Raw genomic sequence first — 17,682 nt, 5'->3', positions numbered from 1 at the left:
ATGAGTAGTTTAGGGTGATGTCATCCATCATGTAGAGACATGGATATGCTAGGTGTGAGATGCCCTTATGTATGCAGGCTTCACATGTACTTCCTCTGAGCCTTTAAGTGAACTATGTTGTGACAATTGCTGCAACAAATACATTACTAGTAATGTACAAATAACCCATTGTGCTATTCCACCCAATGCAATTCCAAGGGAAATTATTTGCCTTTTCTCTTCACAGCTGCAAACATGAGTGCCGCAGATAGACACCAATTTGAGAGGCGTGCCATGCGATACAGGCACATCCTGCAGGTGTAGTCTGGGTACCGGAGGATGGCCCGCAAATATCAATCGGATCGGGCCTCCGGGGCATGGTGGGCCTAACCACAGGGTCGGCCTACATTGCCCACAACAGCCACCAACACCACATCCACCAGGTCTCCCCAAGTGGCCCCAGCAACGTCGGGAACAGTAGACCCTGGCTCATCCTCAAGACCTGGACCAAGCCGTGTTCTACAACCAGGACACTCCAGTGGGCAGTCAACTCCTGGCACAAGCTTAACCTCGGCTGGCACACAAACTACATCAGCCCCTCCTGTGGACCCAGCCGCATTCCTGGCATTGAGTAGAAAATTGGACAAGCTGGTCAATAAGGTGGACAACCTGAGCCAGGATGTGGCCTATATAAAAAAAAAAGGGTCAGCTCCATCAGGCGGACCCTACGGAGGGCGAACCTCTAGGACTTCTGCCCTGTTGAACTTTTACCCCTCCCCTCTCTCCTCTTTCCTATTTTCTACTGATAGTTGGGTTTTGGGGATTAGTATTAGGTTAGTATAGGTAATTAGCTTAGTTAGTGTTAAGGAAGAGGGTGGGGGGTCCTTATTCTTTCTATCTTTATTTTTTGTGTGGGTGGGGGGCAATGTTGGGATTCCTGTTATGTAAAATAAAAAAAATTAAAAAAAAATATACATAAATTTACAAAAAAATATATGTTTGTTTAGGATAGTATAGTATGTGTGTAGGTTAGTAAGTGTTGTCCTGCATGTGTCCTGTCTCAGAATGGTGGGTGGGGGGTTGATGTTTAGATCGTTTCGTTACATGTGTAGAGTAAGTTTAGCTTAGGTTAGTTAGGGACAGTTGTGGGTTAGTAGTAGTCAGGTTAAATTAGTGTAGGTATTACCTTTCCCTTAGTTGCCTCTTGTGTTAATATATAGTAATAAATATATAGTTAACCCTTTACATGATGCGTTAGGTGCTACTTTATCATGGCCTTGACATCAGTGTAGGTGAATGTTTTTGTATGACATTTGTGTCCTATGCTCGCCATCCCCATGAAATTGAGGTTTAACATGCCAGCTACCCGTGTGCTAACTTGGTAAGTATCCACCATTTGGGAGACCGACCATTGGTAGTTTGCATTGATCACCAAGGTTTTGTGTTGGTGAGTATGTATCCTACTTCACAAAGTGTGCTTCCAGACTTGTTATTGTGGGTAAATTAATAGATCGGACTGCAGTGTGAAGTTCAGGGAGATCTTTGTAGATGAGGAGTTGTTCACACTCTTGTCTTGTTGCTTTCATTGTTGACCTACATCATGTGTGTACTCATTCAGCATGACTTTCCTTCATGGAAGTATACTCAGAAAGGGTGATTGATACAGTGTAATTTGGTAATGTTTCCTTACATTTTGCAGCATAATTTCATGTTTTAGTATTGCATGGTGCCTACATTTCTCAGCCACCATTAGTTGACTAGAATAGCTATAGATGGTGCATCATTCTGTCCAACACAGCATGATTGTGTGTGGTTAGTCCCTTCATCAGTTATTCTCCTCAGTATGGTAAGGCTATGATGCAATCCTGGCCACTGCACAGATGTTTCAGACTACATGATATCAGGACAGTAGTATTGACAATCTACATGGTTGCCACACAGGCACTTTGGAGTTATGTACTGCACAGTTGAAGTGTGAAATAACACAGAGACATAATAGGTGTGCAAGTGCTTTTTATTTACAGGTGCTGTAGTGCAAAATGTCCATTGTCCATGTTTGCTGGGTCCGTTCTGGTGCATTCTTACATGGTGATCCTACAGAAGGGGTGTGGATGATGCTCCTGACATGCTGGGGTGATGTCACAGACAGTGCAGAGGGACAGGAATTGGCAAATAGTAGGAGAGAGACATTCACTGGCAATGGGGCCAAGTCATACAGTGGATTGCAGAACAGTCATTGAGTGTAGTTGTAGTGAGACTGGCATTTGACAAAACGTAGGACCTTGGTCAAAGTAGGACATGGTGCAGGGACTAGTGCTTCCGGGTACTCTTCCGTGAGAATGTTATCTGTTCCATGTCTTCTTCTTCTGATGTGTGTGTTGCCTGGTTTGTCCTTGTTGTTGTTGGTTGTGAAGGGGCAACACACACCTCAGTGTTAGAAGACGTGGAGGCAGACATCCCAGGGGCTGCTCCCTGTGGAGTTCTTAAGGGCAGTACTGCAGCAAGGAGGGCCTGCTGGTTTTTGAGAATGGCAGCCACATCATGATGGTAGGCAGCCAGGTCGGCCCTGAGGGGTTCAATGTTGCATTCGTGCATACGTTGACTGGATTGCAGTTGTAGGTGATGTGTCAACTAGATGACAGCTGTGCTTATTTCCTTCTGTGTTTTTTCAAGTTCCTGCAAGAGAGATGTTAGGGCTTGCATAGCAGCTGCCTGATCAGCAGAAGACATCATGCACGAACGCACCCCCTCAAGGCTGGCTGCCATAGTTTGCATCCCCACCCGCACCTCCTTGGCCAGCTCCCGCTGTACCCCAACGACGGTTCTTTCGAAGCTGGTGCCAGTGTCGTCAGAGTCCTCAGCTGTCTTGGAGCTGGCAGGTCTTACTATTGGGGTGGCGGGTGGTTCTACTGTGGTGGCTGCTTCTTCTGTGCTCCTCCCTGTGACTGAAGGTGGGGTTTGGAGGCTTTCAAGGACCATTTAGATGGTCTCCTGTGGAATGTTTATGGGCTCGTCATCCATGTCATCAGGGAAATCAGGGACAGGCATATCGGCAGGAGATCCATGTTCCTCTGCAATGAAACAGGGTACAATTAGTGTGTCTGTGTTGTGACAATTTTGCAATAAGATACAAGCCTTTGGATGCCTTAACTTTGTGCTCTGTTTTAGTCTTGGTATCTGCTGTCCTTCATATGGGCATTGTTGTAGGCCTATGGCCCACCTGCGTGTCACATGTATGATATAGAGCTATCAGACTTGTCTGCCTAATTGCCTCTAGGTGTTGCTTTGTAACAATTTAGGAATAGCCATCTTTTTGTCCTACTCGTCCCTCCGTGTTTAACAATTCTTATGGAGAGACATTTTGTTGGGTGGGCACTCATAATCCTACATGAGATTACTGGCTTTCTAGGCAGCAGGATAGCTAATGGTGTGGGGGACTAAGTCTGACCCACTTGTAATTAACTCTCTCACCCTGATTCTTTCTTTTTGCTCTGGCTAACTAGCAGTGCCTCATGTCTCCCACGGCAAAGGAATGATTAGACATCCGAGCGCATGACATCTTTGGAAACTTCTCAGGGAAGTCGTGGTCACTCAGATCCAAAACAATTATCTCTTTTCCAGTATGATCTCATACACAAAAGACAAAGACAGTATTTGTTTTATATGATGATTTAATTGTACAACTGACTTGTAGATATTTAGGTGTGAGCCACAATAACCCAAACAATACAACATGGTAGAATTGAAATAGTCAGCAGGAGAGTAAAACATTAGTACAAAGCTATCATGGTGCCTAACTGTTTCTACTATCCCTCTGCTTGTTCTATTTAGAGCACAGCATGTTAAGCTTCGAGCTTGCCTGTCTGAATCACTGGGGAGACATCATCCCTCATATCAGAGCAATGGCCTGTGATCTGGTTCTGCATCTGCAGCAAGGCAGGCAGCGTCTAGTTGTGGTTCTCTGTTTGGAAACTCCCTCTTGCGTGTGTTGGGACAAGGAAGTGATTGTATAAGTAATATGTCATCGTGATGACAAAGTGTCCCTACGCAGGAATGCCAAATCTTAACCCCTACCACGTCTATCGGCAATGTACCAGACTGTATCCTTGACTGGGGCACAGAGTGAATATGTTCTGGCGAACTCCAGTGCTGAAGTAGACAAAACAGTGTGATTTGACTAATAAACAACACCGTAGGACTGGCTATTTGCAAAAATAACTGATAGGAAGCCTAATAAAAAGCATTTAGTGCAAAGTGCTCAGAGGCTCTTAGATGTGAGCAAATGCGTAAAAGTACATTCAGGGCAAGGTGCACAAAGGCCTAAAGCCTGAAGCTAATGCGCAAAGTATACGTAACACTTACCACACTATACTTTGACTGGCTGTGGGTGTTGTGAATGCCCTGGCAGCACACTTGCCTCTCAGGACCTGCCCCAAACACTTTTTATTCACATTGCCTGAAATGTACATGTGATGTGGCATATCCTATGCATGTCAATGTTAGGATGTGGTATGGATGTAAACATTGTTGATGTTTGGAGATGATGTTGGGTCATGTGTGTTTAATTGGATTGCCCTGTTTATCGTATCAAGGTCCGATTTGGTTGTCAGACTGTGCAGGTGTGTTTCAGTGACCAGTTGCCTGTGTCCCCTCCTCAATGTTGTTGTCTGAGCAGTATGACATTAGTGATGTTGCCTTGTTAGCCAGGCACGTGAGGGACCCTGACGTATGCAGCATGTGTGTGTCCTTAGTGCTGTGTGGCTCCTATTGCTGTTTACTTTGGCTGATGTATGTGTCAACTATGGGCATTGGCATTTGAGTGTACTGGTGCCTTTGTCTTATTTCTATAAATAGTTGCAGATGTCATCCTCACCCCCTAATTTAGGTATGTATGTTCCATGGAGAGGTTCCTGCCATTTGCTACTATAGCTGCACAGAGATGAGAGGTGTTATTGTCAACTGTTGTGGCAGTTACATTGCAGTTGTTGTTTTGGCTACTGGATTACTGATAGGGACCTAGTTGATGTAGGATAGATTTTGACAGACAAGTGCCTGGATGTGAGTTTGACGTAGTGGCCTTCACACCTGTTGCTGCTTTCCCTTGGCTCTATTGTTGTAATTACAGGATGGCCCAATGGGACTATTGTTGGTGCTGTATTTTGTCGTGCCCCAGATTCAGTCTGTGCTGGGCATGCCCCCCTGCCGTGCCCCTTTACCCATGCCACTTCATATTTGTGCTGACTTACATGCATTGTGTAGTAGGTATTCCCCCCCTCCGGTAGCATGTATCATTGTTGCATTTTAATTCCCCATGCTACTTACCCTGCATGTGCGTTGTGTCGTGGTAGTCTGCGCTGTCCTGTCCTTGAATCCCTGTGACGATCTCCTCAGGGATGACGGCTGCGACCATCTCCTCCATGTGGTCCAGGGCCTCCTGGTGTGCTGGACTCCCCCCTCCAGTCTGCAGTGCTGCCTTCCTGTTCCTGGCCATTTTTTCTTGTGTCCTACGTTTGCAGTCATGCCAGCGTTTCTTACACTCGGTGACTGTCCTGCGTTCTTCAGCCACACTGTTGATCTTGTCCACAATTTGTTTCCATATGGCCTCTCTCCTACTGATGGGCAATTTAGAGGTGATGAACAATTGGTGCTGGTGTTTCGTCACCTCTTTAACCAGGATTTCCTGCTCCTCCGCACTGAAGCGACACTTTCTTTTTTTTCTGAAAATGTCCTGGTTCCGGTATGGATCATCCTGGCTGGTTCCTGGTCTGCTGTCATCTTCCTGGGGTCTGTTGTGGCATCTGGGATCCATTTTGGCTCTCCTCTGCTGAAAGGGCAGTTTTCGCGGGTAAATTTGACGCTATTGCGTCAAAATAAACAGCGCTTTCCGGGTTGCGCTGTCGTAAATCGAGCCACAATCATTTGCATCGCGTTAACGTTGGTTTCCTTTACGACTTGACGCCGCTGTGTGCGTCACGAAATAATGACTCCCACCTGTTGGTTGCGCCGCCGTGCGTCAAAGTATAAATTTGACGCCCGCACGGTGCATCGAAATGGCGTTAGCCGGCGCTAATTTTGTTTACGCAAAACTGCGTTAGCGCAGTTTTGCGTCAAAAAGTATAAATATGGCCCATAATGTTACACACAGGAATTGTATTTGAAAGTGTCGTACAGTGCACAGACATTGATCCATTTTGGTTTTCCTTTGCACATTTTGCAGGGTTTGTGCCGCTTTTTGATGCTATTGCGTAAAAAAAAAGGCGCGTATCCGGTATGCGACGTCGTAAACCGACTCATTTTCGCTGCAGTAACGTTGTTTTTCTTTACGACGTGATGCATTGGTTTGAGTAAAAAAGAAAATGACTCAGACCAGTGGTTTGCGCCGCCGTGCGTCAAAGTATAAATTTGATGCCCGAGCGGCACAAAGAGATGGCGTTAGCTGGCGGTAAATTTTTTGATGCAAAACTGCGTCAGCCCAGTTTTGCGTCAAAAAGTATAAATATGGGGCTTAGTTTCTTCTTGGGTTCACCAGAACACACTCCCAAGGACCCAAGTACTGGATTTGGCACCACTTGGCAAGTCAGGAATCCCAGCAAAAGAGCCCGGTTGCTGGCAGATGAAGTTTTTTTCCCTGAGACTTCTTAACAGGAGGTAAGCTCAGTCCAAGCCCTTGGAGAACCTTTGGAAGCAGAATGTAGGAAGCAAAGTCCAGGCCTTTCACTCCCAAGATAGAAGCAGCAAGCTAGCACAGCAAAGCAACAGGCAGAGTGGCAGTCATTCCTCCAGCATCTATGTCTTCCTCATGACAGAATGTCCTCAGTCCAGAAGGATTCTGAAGTTGTGGTCTCAAAAGCCCAATGCTTATACTCTTTTGTGCCTTTGAAGTAGGCAAACTTCAAAAGAAAGTCTTTGTAGTGCACAAGACCCTGCCTTTCCTGCCTTGGCCCAGACACACCCTAGGGGGTTAGAGACTGCTTTGTGTAAGGACAGGCATGGCCCTATTCAGGTGCAAGTGTCAGCTCCTCCCACCACTCTAGGCCAGAAAGACCCATCAGGATATGCAGGGCACACCTCAGCTCCCTTTGTGTGACTAACGAGAATGAATTCACAAACACCCCTACTGTCATACTGACCCAGACATGTATTCCACAGCCAGGCAGAGGCACAGAATGGTTAAGCAAGAACATACTCACTTTCTAAAAGTGGCATTAAAAAAAAAAAAAAAAAACTTCACCAACATATGTATTTTTAAATTGAGTTCAGAGACTCCAAAATCCATATCTCTATCTGCCCCCAATTGCAAATTACAATGTAAAATATATGTCAAGGCACTCCCCGTGTTACCCTTTAGGAGAGATAGTCCTTGCAACAGTTAAAAATTAATTTAGCAGTATTTCACTATCAGGACATGTAAAACACACCAGTACATGTCCTACCTTTTAAATACTCTGCACCCTTCCCATGGGGCTACCTTAGGGGTGACTTACATGTTGTGAAAGGGAAAGTATGGGCCTGGCAAGTGGGTGCATTTGCCAGTTCGAAATGGCAGTTTGACTACAAAGACACTGCAGTGTCCGGTCTGAGACATACTCATGTGGGTGGCACAATCAGTGCTGCAGGCCCACCAGTAGCATTGATTTACAGGCCCTGGGCACACAGAGTGCACTTTACTAGGGACTTACTAGTAAATCAAACATGCCAAAAATGGATAAACCAATCACCAATATAATTTAGACAGATGGCACTTGCACTTTAGCACTGGTCAGCAGTGGTAAAGGGACTAGAGTCCTAAAGCCAGCAAAAACAAAATTCAGCTTAGGATCAAAAACAGGAGGTCAGAAGCAAAATGTACAGGGGAAACCACACAAAGAGCTGACCGGTCTAACGTATTATGATTAATATGTGTGATTATACTGTAAATTAATCATAGCTTTTTACGGTTCGTGATAATATGAAATGTAAATGTGTCAGTTATGTTCATGATGAAAGGGGGAGATGTGTGGTGATAACATAAGGTGGGTGATGCAGAGAATGAAGAGTGTGGAGATTGGAATTTGATATCCGGGTAGAATGAAGAGGGGGAAAGAAGCTGAAAAGTAGAGAGGACGAATGGAACTTAAGCTGGTGTTGTATTCTTGAAATCTGTGATTAACGGTGTCTTTCTATGTGAATCGTGTGGACCTTATCTTTACACTCTCGCAACCATTTACTGCATCTAAGAGCTTAAAGTTAAAATATTTCACTTACCTTTCAAAAATCATACCTCTGGTTCCCCTCAATAGAGTTTTGTTGGTTTGGTGATAAAAAATACTCTTATTTTATAAAATGATGGATTTTTATTGTGTTGTGGCCTAGTAACAGCTTTTGCATTTCTAATGCTTTACACTTGTCCCTGTTGCTAGTGTGACTCCTCTCTGCCAGAGCTACCCAAGTCTGAGCTATTGTATTTGGGAAGGAACCCATCTTAACCTAATAGAGATTGTAACATTATTACATGGTAAGGCTGCACAACCACACTACCACACTACATACTAGTCCACGTTCCCACAGATGCTCCTGGTAAAGCAGCGCATAATAGGTGCAAGTCCCTTAGCTCAGTGCTGTTTGTTAAGACGCTTTGTGCTGGTGTTTAAATGAGTTCTGGAAATCACCTAAAGCTGTGCCAAGCCAGGCATAGCAATACCTTCCTTATGAACACTGATTCAAGGAAAATGTATCCTTCTCTAATGTTGACTGGACCCCAAAGTTCCTTTTGAGGTAGCTCTACCTAAATATCCTAGCACTGCATCCCTTTTAGGATGACATCTGCATCAGTGGATGGTTTGCTGCTTCTGATGGATACTCCAAACCATAGATTCCTCACCTTGTGAATACCCTCAGATGCCAGGTTGAAGAATTTCCTCATGTGTTAACAGACGTCATCGTGCAGTTCCATTTCTGATCCGTTCCGCACCTGATGTGAAGTAGGAGCCCCTACATAGTGACCATCTCCAAGCGCTGACAACAGTTTATTTCTTTTTGTGCCTTCTGCCATGGATCCAGAGATCACTCCCTCAATTTCTATCAGGATTGGCAGACACTATTTTCCAAGCTTTTTGCACTGTGCAGGGGACTTGTCCCGTCCAAAAGCAACCGGGTTCAAACCTTGTAAAGATTTCCACAAACAAGGTCTTTCATGGTTTTTGTACACATCACGTTACTTGACATTGTGCAACAAAAGTGGTCTGATAAATCTGAATGCCATAAGAGAGCTTGAGGCCAAGCTCTACGTCATAGAACATCACCAAAAGGAACAAAAGACCTGGTCCCTCTTGAAATCAAGGACGCCTTCTTACTCCCAGTGGTCATTCTCCCAAGCCCTCTTCGTACAGATCAAAATCATCTGGTAAGTCTAATAAGACTTACCTGATGATGGCTTCCACCAAGAGAAGTTGCGCATCGCCTGGGGTACTCCCCCGCCACAGACTCCGTCCCCAACGTTAGAAGCAATCTTGGCCCTGAGCAACTCAAGTTCTTGGGTCATTGGCAATGCGGAGCGAATCCAGATCTTTAGAGAGAGCCCATAATGGGACTGTTCAGTACCCTAACGAATCCCTCTATAGTGCCTTTGGGCCCAAAGAATCCAATAGAGTCTCCAGTGGATTCCTTCCCAACAAAGACTGTACCCCTTTACCATGTTCCAGGGCTGGGCTAAGTCCGATCCTATTTACAGGACCACAACCAATGTTGTAACCCTGAGCGTCAACACCAGCACAGACGGTTCGGGCCCTCTTGGACAGCGGGAGCCATAGATAGGGTGCCAGCATCAGAAGTCAGGACTGGTTTTTACTCCTGTTAACTCCTGGTGCCGATGAAAAAGGGAGACCTGCCTATCCTCTCTTTGCCCTCTGAACATTTTCTCAGGAAGGACAAGTTCAGGATGCTCACCCTGGCCCAGGTTCTTTCTGCCCTGGATCGTGGAGAATGGATGATGGTGCTGGATCTACAGGATGCCTTTTTCTACATTCCCATCCTGAAGTCCAACAGGAGTTACCTCTGGTTTCTGGGTAGGTAGCACTTTCAGTACTCAGTGCTCCCCCTTCAGCCTTACAGGTTCACCTAGGATGTTCACAAAAGTGGTGATGTTGGTCGCTGCCCACCGCCAGAAGGTGGGAATACCAGTCATCTCATACCACATTGACTGGTTGCAGACAGTTGTGAACTACCTCCAAATGATGGCCAACCTGTTGATTTCACTGGGGTTTTTCATCAACTTGCTGAAGTCACACCTAACTCCTTCACAGAAGTTCCCCTTCATTGGATCAATCCTGGATGTGGTCTTCTTCCAAGGCTTTCCTGTTCCTGGAGTCCTGGAAATTTGGACCATGATCCTGATGTTTTCATCCTCAGCCTGGATCTCAGAGTGGCTGTGAGGCTTCTTGACCTCCTTCATCCTGCTTGTGGACTATGCCATGTGGCACATGTAGGCTCTGCAGTTGGACCCGAAGTCTCAGTGGGCCCAGCACCAAAGGAACCTGTCAGATTCCATCAGAGAGTCAGAAGGGACTGCAAAAGATCTGCAGTGGTGGCTGCTAGACCAGGGTTGGATCTATCTCCATCCCACCCCGAGTGAATGGTTGTGGAGGATGGATTGTTGGTAGTTTGGGAGGTCAGATGAGAGAGGTGGAGATCACAGGGCTCTGGAATCTGGTGGAAGAGTGCCTCCACATAAACTGGTCAGAGTTTAGGGAAATTTGCTAGTCACTGAAAGCATTATTCCCGCCCATCAAAGGTTCTCATGGACAACACCTCTGCCATGTGGTATTGCATAAAAACAAAGCAGAATGGGGGTCATGGATCCTATACCAGGAGGCCCTGTGCCTCTGTAAAATGCAGCATCATCAGGGCATTTCCCTAGTACTACAGCACTTATCAGAATCTTTGAACCATAGGGTGGACAAACTCAGCCAGTGTTGCCTAGCGGGTCATGAATGGTGGCTGAACTCTGAGATGGTACAGGACATTTTAAAGCAATGAAGAGAAACCTGGCTTGATCTATTCACCACTACCAAGTGTGCAGTGTCCAGACTTTTTTATGTTGTTGTTCCCATTGTGGTTCTTGTTGGGAGATGCTTTTCAATGGCATTGGAGCTTGGGACTTCTGTACTCCTTCCCACCTCTACGTCTCCTGCCCAAAGTTCTGAAAATCAGGTACGAGTTGGCCCAAATCATCTTAGTTGCTCCAGACTAGGTGAGGGCCGTGAGCATCTGTCCTTTGATCTGGGTGCCTCTTTGAGAGGACCTCCTGTCACAGCAGTAGGGTAGGATCCCGCTCCCTAGTCTGTGCTACCTACAACTCCATGCCTGGACACTGAATGAAGACTGCTGATGAGTTTTCATCTCCTGTCCAAAGAAGTGGGTGTCATCTTGGCAGCAAGGCGTCCCTTGACTAAAAGGATCTGTGCACGATGGTGGGAGAAGTTTGTTCTCTGCTGTTCTTCGTGAAATCCCAGCTTTAGATGCACAGTTGTCTGGCCTAATATGCTTATTTATCCTTAGCCCAGCAAGATCTTGCTGTGGCAACAGCTAAAGGATTCTATTCACAAGGTAAGAAATCTGCAGTGAGAAGTATCCATCAGAAGATTCTTCAGCTGTTGTGCCACCTGTGCAGCAAACGGAAGGCCACTCAGCTCGTCCTTGGAGTTCTCTTGGTTTGACTGGGCTCTGGAGCTGGCTTCTTCTTGAGCAGTACACAGCATGCACAGTGCATCTCCTCGCTAGCCAACAGGTGCAGTCCTCATCAGTGCAGCCTCTTTTCTGGTTCCTCTGTGTAGCAAGGCGGTCCTTCTTTCTAGTCGGCTGAGATCTGAGGTCTAGGTGTCCCATAAATGATTGAAAAGTGCCCCCAGGGCAGAATGTGGTTGGTAGCCAGCTGGCTACGAGGTTCCTTCCCACCTGGTGACAACTTCCTTAGGAGTGTGGTATCTGGTTGTAGGAAGTTGGCTCTGTATGTACTATTTCAAAGTAAGAAATAGCATGCACAGAGTCCAAGGGTTCCACTTAGAGGTAAGATAGTGGCAAAAAGAGATAATTCTAATGCTCTATTTTGTGGTAGTGTGGTCGAGCAGTAGGCTTATCAGAGGGTAGTGTTAAGCATTTGTTGTACACACACAGGCAATAAATGAAGAACACACACTCAATGACAATTCCAGGCCAATAGGTTTTTGTATAGAAAAATATATTTTCTTAGTTTATTTTAAGAACCACAGTTTCAAGATTTACAAGTAATACTTCAAATGAAAGGTATTTCACTTGGGAACTTTAGGAACTTTGAATTAGCAAAATAGCATATACAGTTTTCACACAAATGGCAATAAGCTATTTTAAAACTAGACAGTGCAATTTTCAAAAGTTCCTGGGGGAGGTAAGTGTTTGTTAGTTTTGCAGGTAAGTAAGCCACCTACAGGGTTCAAAGTTGGGTCCAAGGTAGCCCACCGTTGGGGTTCAGAGCAACCCCAAAGTTAACACACCAGCAGCTCAGGGCCGGTCAGGTGCAGAGGTCAAAGTGGTGCCCAAAACACATAGGCTTCAATGGAGAAGGGGGTGCCCCGGTTCCAGTCTGCCAGCAGGTAAGTACCCGCGTCTTCGGAGGGCAGACCAGGGGGGTTTTGTAGGGCACCGGGGGGGACACAAGTCAGCACAAAAGGTACACCCTCAGCGGCACGGGGCGGCCGGGTGCAGAGGTCGAAGTGGTGCCAAAACACATAGGCTTCAATGGAGAAGGGGGTGCCCCGGTTCCAGTCTGCCAGCAGGTAAGTACCCGCGTCTTCGGAGGGCAGACCAGGGGGGTTTTGTAGGGCACCGGGGGGGACACAAGTCAGCACAAAAGGTACACCCTCAGCGGCACGGGGGCGGCCGGGTGCAGAGTGCAAACAGGCTTCGGGTTTGCAATAGGTTTCAATGGGAGACCCAGGGGTCTCTTCAGCGAAGCAGGCAGGCAAGGGGGGGGCCTCCTCGGGGAAGCCACCACCTGGGCAAGGGAAAGGGCCACCTGGGGGTCGCTTCTGCATTGGAGGTCGGATCCTTCAGGTCCTGGGGGCTGCGGGTGCAGTGTCTTTACCAGGCGTCGGGTTCTTTGAAGCAGGCAGTCGCGGTCAGGGGGAGCCTCTGGATTCCCTCTGCAGGCGTCGCTGGGGGGGGCTCAGGGGGGTCAACTCTGGCTACTCATAGGGTCGTAGTCGCCGGGGAGTCCTCCCTGTAGTGTTGGTTCTCCACAGGTCGAGCCGGGGGCGTCGGGTGCAGAGTGCAAAGTCTCACGCTTCCGGCGGGAAACGTGTGTTCTTTAAAAGTTGCTTCTTTGTTGCAAACATGTTTCTTCTTTGGAGCAGAGCCGCTGTCCTTGGGAGTTCTTGGTCCTTTTAGAGGCAGGGTAGTCCCCTGAGGCTTCACCCTGTGGAAAGCGTCGCTGTTGCAGTTTTTCTTGAAGTGGGGAGACAGGCCGGTAGAGCTGGGGCCAAAGCACTTGGTGTCTCCGTCTTCTCTGCAGGGCTTTCAGGTCAGCAGTCCTTCTTCGTCTTAGGTTGCAGGAATCTATCTTGCTAGGTTCTGGGAGCCCCTAAATACTCGATTTAGGGGTGTGTTTAGGTCTGGGGGGTTAGTAGCCAATGGCTACTAGCCCTGAGGGTGGCTACACCCTCTTTGTACCTCCTCCCTGAGGGGAGGGGGGGCACATCCCTAATCCTATTGGGGGAATCCTCCATCTGCAAGATGGAGGATTTCTAAAAGTCAGAGTCATCTCAGCTCAGGACACCTTAGGGGCTGTCCTGACTGGCTAGTGACTCCTCCTTGTTTTTCTCATTATCTCCTTCGGCCTTGCCACCAAAAGTGGGGCCGTGGCCGGAGGGGGCCGGCAACTCCACTAGCTGGAGTGCCCTGGGGTGCTGTAACAAAGGGGGTGAGCCTTTGAGGCTCACTGCCAGGTGTTACAGTTCCTGCAGGGGGAGGTGAGAAGCACCTCCACCCAGTACAGGCTTTGTTACTAGCCACAGAGTGACAAAGGCACTCTCCCCATGTGGCCAGCAACATGTCTGGTGTGTGGCAGGCTGCTAAAATTAGTCAGCCCACACTGGAAGTCGGGTATGGTTTCAGGGGGCATCTCTAAGATGCCCTCTGGGGTGTATTTCACAATAAAATGTACACTGGCATCAGTGTGCATTTATTGTGCTGAGAAGTTTGATACCAAACTTCCCAGTTTTCAGTGTAGCTATTATGGTGCTGTGGAGTTCGTGCATGACAGACTCCCAGACCATATACTCTTATGGCTACCCTGCACTTACAATATCTAAGGTTTTGCTTAGACACTGTAGGGGCATAGTGCTCATGCACCTATGCCCTCACCTATGGTATAGTGCACCCTGCCTTAGGGCTGTAAGGCCTGCTAGAGGGGTGACTTATCTATGCCTATAGGCAGTGTGAGATTGGCATGGCACCCTGAGGGGAGTGCCATGTCGACGTAGTCATTTTCTCCCCACCAGCACACACAAGCTGGCAAGCAGTGTGTCTGTGCTGAGTGAGGGGTCTCCAGGGTGGCATAAGACATGCTGCAGCCCTTCGAGACCTTCCCTGGCATCAGGGCCCTTGGTACCAGGGGTACCAGTTACAAGGGACTTACCTGGATGCCAGGGTGTGCCAATTGTGGAAACAAAGGTACAGGTTAGGGAAGGAACACTGGTGCTGGGGCCTGGTTAGCAGGCCTCAGCACACTTTCAAATCATAACTTGGCATTAGCAAAGGCAAAAAGTCCGGGGGTAACCATGCCAAGGAGGCATTTCCTTACACAACCCCCCACCCCGCCAAACGAAAGAGGATGAGACTAACCTTTCCCAAGAGAGTCTTCATTTTCTAAGTGGAAGAACCTGGAAAGGCCATCTGCACTGGCATGGGCAGTCCCAGGTCTGTGTTCCACTATAAAGTCCATTCCCTGTAGGGAGATGGACCACCTCAACAGTTTTGGATTTTCACCTTTCATTTGCATTAGCCATCTGAGAGGTCTGTGGTCAGTCTGAACTAGAAAGTGAGTACCAAAGAGGTATGGTCTCAGCTTCTTCAGGGACCAAACCACAGCAAAGGCCTCCCTCTCAATGGCACTCCAACGCTGCTCCCTGGGGAGTAACCTCCTGCTAATGAAAGCAACAGGCTGGTCAAGGCCATCATCATTTGTTTGGGACAAAACTGCCCCTATCCCATGTTCAGAGGCATCTGTCTACACAATGAACTGCTTGGAGTAATCTGGTGCTTTTAGAACTGGTGCTGTGCACATTGCTTGTTTCGGGGTGTCAAAGGCCTGTTGGCATTCTACAGTCCAGTTTACATTCTTGGGCATTTTCTTGGAGGTAAGTTCTGTGAGGGGTGTCACTATAGATCCATATCCCTTCACAAACTTCCTGTAGTACCCAGTCAAGCCAAGGAATGCCTTGACTTGAGTCTGGGTTTTTGGAGCTGCCCAGTCCAGAATAGTCTGGATCTTGGACTGGAGTGGCTGAACTTGGCCTCCACCTACAAGATGTCCCAAGTAAACCACAGTTCCCTGCCCTATCTGGCATTTGGATGCCTTGATAGAGAGGCCTGCTGCTTGCAGGGCCTTCAAAACCTTCTTCAGGTGGACCAGGTGATCCTGCCAGCTGGAGCTAAAGACAGCAATATCGTCAAGATAAGCTGCACTAAAGGACTCCAAGCCAGCAAGGACTTGATTCACCAACCTTTGGAAGGTGGCAGGGGCATTCTTTAAACCAAAGGGTATCACAGTGAACTGATAGTGCCCATCAGGTGTAGAGAATGCTGTCTTTTCTTTTGCTCCTGGTGCCATTTTGATTTTCCAGTACCCTGCTGTCAAGTCAAAGGTACTTAAGTATCTGGCGGCACCTAGCTTATCAATCAATTCATCTGCTCTTGGAATGGGATGGGCATCTGTCTTGGTGACAGAATTAAGTCCTCTGTAGTCCACACAAAACCTCATCTCTCTCTTTCCATCTTTGGTGTGAGGTTTGGGGACTAAGATCACTGGGCTAGCCCAGGGGCTGTCAGAGTGCTCGATGACTCCCAATTCCAGCATCTTGTGGACTTCCACCTTGATGCTTTCCTTAACTTGGTCAGACTGTCTGAAAATGTTGTTTTTGACAGGCATGCTGTCTCCTGTGTCCACATCATGGGTACACAGGTGTGTCTAACCAGGGGTTAGGGAAAAGAGCTCAGCAAACTGTTGCAGGACCTTCCTACAGTCAGATTGCTGTTGGCCAGAGAGGGTGTCTGAATAGATCACTCCATCTACTGAACCATCTTTAGGGTCTGTGGAGAGGAGATCAGGGAGAGGTTCACTCTCAGCTTCCTGGTCCTCATCTGTTACCATCAACAGATTCACATCTGCCCTGTCATGGAAGAGTTTGAGGTGGTTCACATGGATCACCCTTTTGGGGGTCCTGCTAGTGCCTAGGTCTACCAGGTAGGTGACTTGACTCTCTAGCACTGGGTAAGGGCCACTCCATCTGTCCTGAAGTGCCCTGGGAGCCACAGGCTCCAGAACCCAGACTTTCTGCCCTGGCTGAAACTCAACTATAGCAACCTTTTGGTCATACCACTTCTTCTGGAGTTGTTGGCTGGCCTCAAGGTTTTTACTTGCCTTTTCCATGTACTCTGCCATCCTTGAACGTATGCCTAGTACATAGTCCACTATATCTTGTTTAGGCTCATGAAGAGGTCTCTCCCAGCCTTCTTTTACAAGAGCTAGTGGTCCCCTGACAGGGTGGCCAAACAGAAGTTCAAAGGGGGAAAACCCTACTCCCTTCTGAGGCACCTCTCTGTAGGCGAAAAGCAGACATGGCAAGAGGACATCCCATCTCCTTTTGAGTTTTTCAGGGAGCCCCATGATCATGCCTTTCAATGTCTTGTTAAATCTTTCTACAAGACCATTGGTTTGTGGATGGTATGGTGTGGTGAAGTTGTAAGTGTAGGAGGCTGGACTGGCTTGTAGTGAGTACCAAGGGGTACTTGCACCTTGCACCAGGCCCAGTTATCCCTTATTAGTGTATAGGGTGTCTAGCAGCTTAGGCTGATAGATAATGGTAGCTTAGCAGAGCAGCTTAGGCTGAACTAGGAGACGTGTGAAGCTACTACAGTACCACTTAGTGTCATATGCACAATATCATAAGAAAACACAATACACAGTTATACTAAAAATAAAGGTACTTTATTTTTATGACAATATGCCAAAGTATCTTAGAGTGTACCCTCAGTGAGAGGATAGGAAATATACACAAGATATATATACACAATAGCAAAAATATGCAGTATAGTCTTAGAAAACAGTGCAAACAATGTATAGTTACAATAGGATGCAATGGGGAAACATAGGGATAGGGGCAACACAAACCATATACTCCAAAAGTGTAATGCGAACCACGAATGGACCCCAAACCTATGTGACCTTGTAGAGGGTCGCTGGGACTATTAGAAAATAGTGAGAGTTAGAAAAATAACCCTCCCCAAGACCCTGAAAAGTGAGTGCAAAGTGCACTAAAGTTCCCCTAAGGACAAAGTAGTCGTGTTAGAGGAATAATGCAGGAAAGACACAAACCAGCAATGCAACAACTGTGGATTTCCAATCTAGGGTACCTGTGGAACAAGGGGACCAAGTCCAAAAGTCACAAGCAAGTCGGAGATGGGCAGATGCCC

At 47.2% G+C, this 17,682-nt stretch overlaps 1 long non-coding RNA gene across 1 annotated transcript in view; it reads right to left on the bottom strand.

Moving 5' to 3' along the window:
* Positions 1-2,080: 2,080 nt before the first annotated feature.
* The window catches only part of LOC138297211 (uncharacterized), a 72,645-nt gene continuing 57,043 nt past the window's right edge, over positions 2,081-17,682 (bottom strand). The window contains exon 3 of the long non-coding RNA XR_011203934.1: positions 2,081-3,050. This is a non-coding gene — a long non-coding RNA (uncharacterized lncRNA). The remainder of the gene's footprint in view (positions 3,051-17,682) is intronic.

This window comes from Pleurodeles waltl, chromosome 5, assembly GCF_031143425.1.
Source record: "Pleurodeles waltl isolate 20211129_DDA chromosome 5, aPleWal1.hap1.20221129, whole genome shotgun sequence".
NCBI classification, from domain to species: domain Eukaryota; kingdom Metazoa; phylum Chordata; class Amphibia; order Caudata; family Salamandridae; genus Pleurodeles; species Pleurodeles waltl.
Note: the sequence above shows the minus strand (reverse complement) of the source record. Positions and strands in the feature narration are given on the sequence as shown.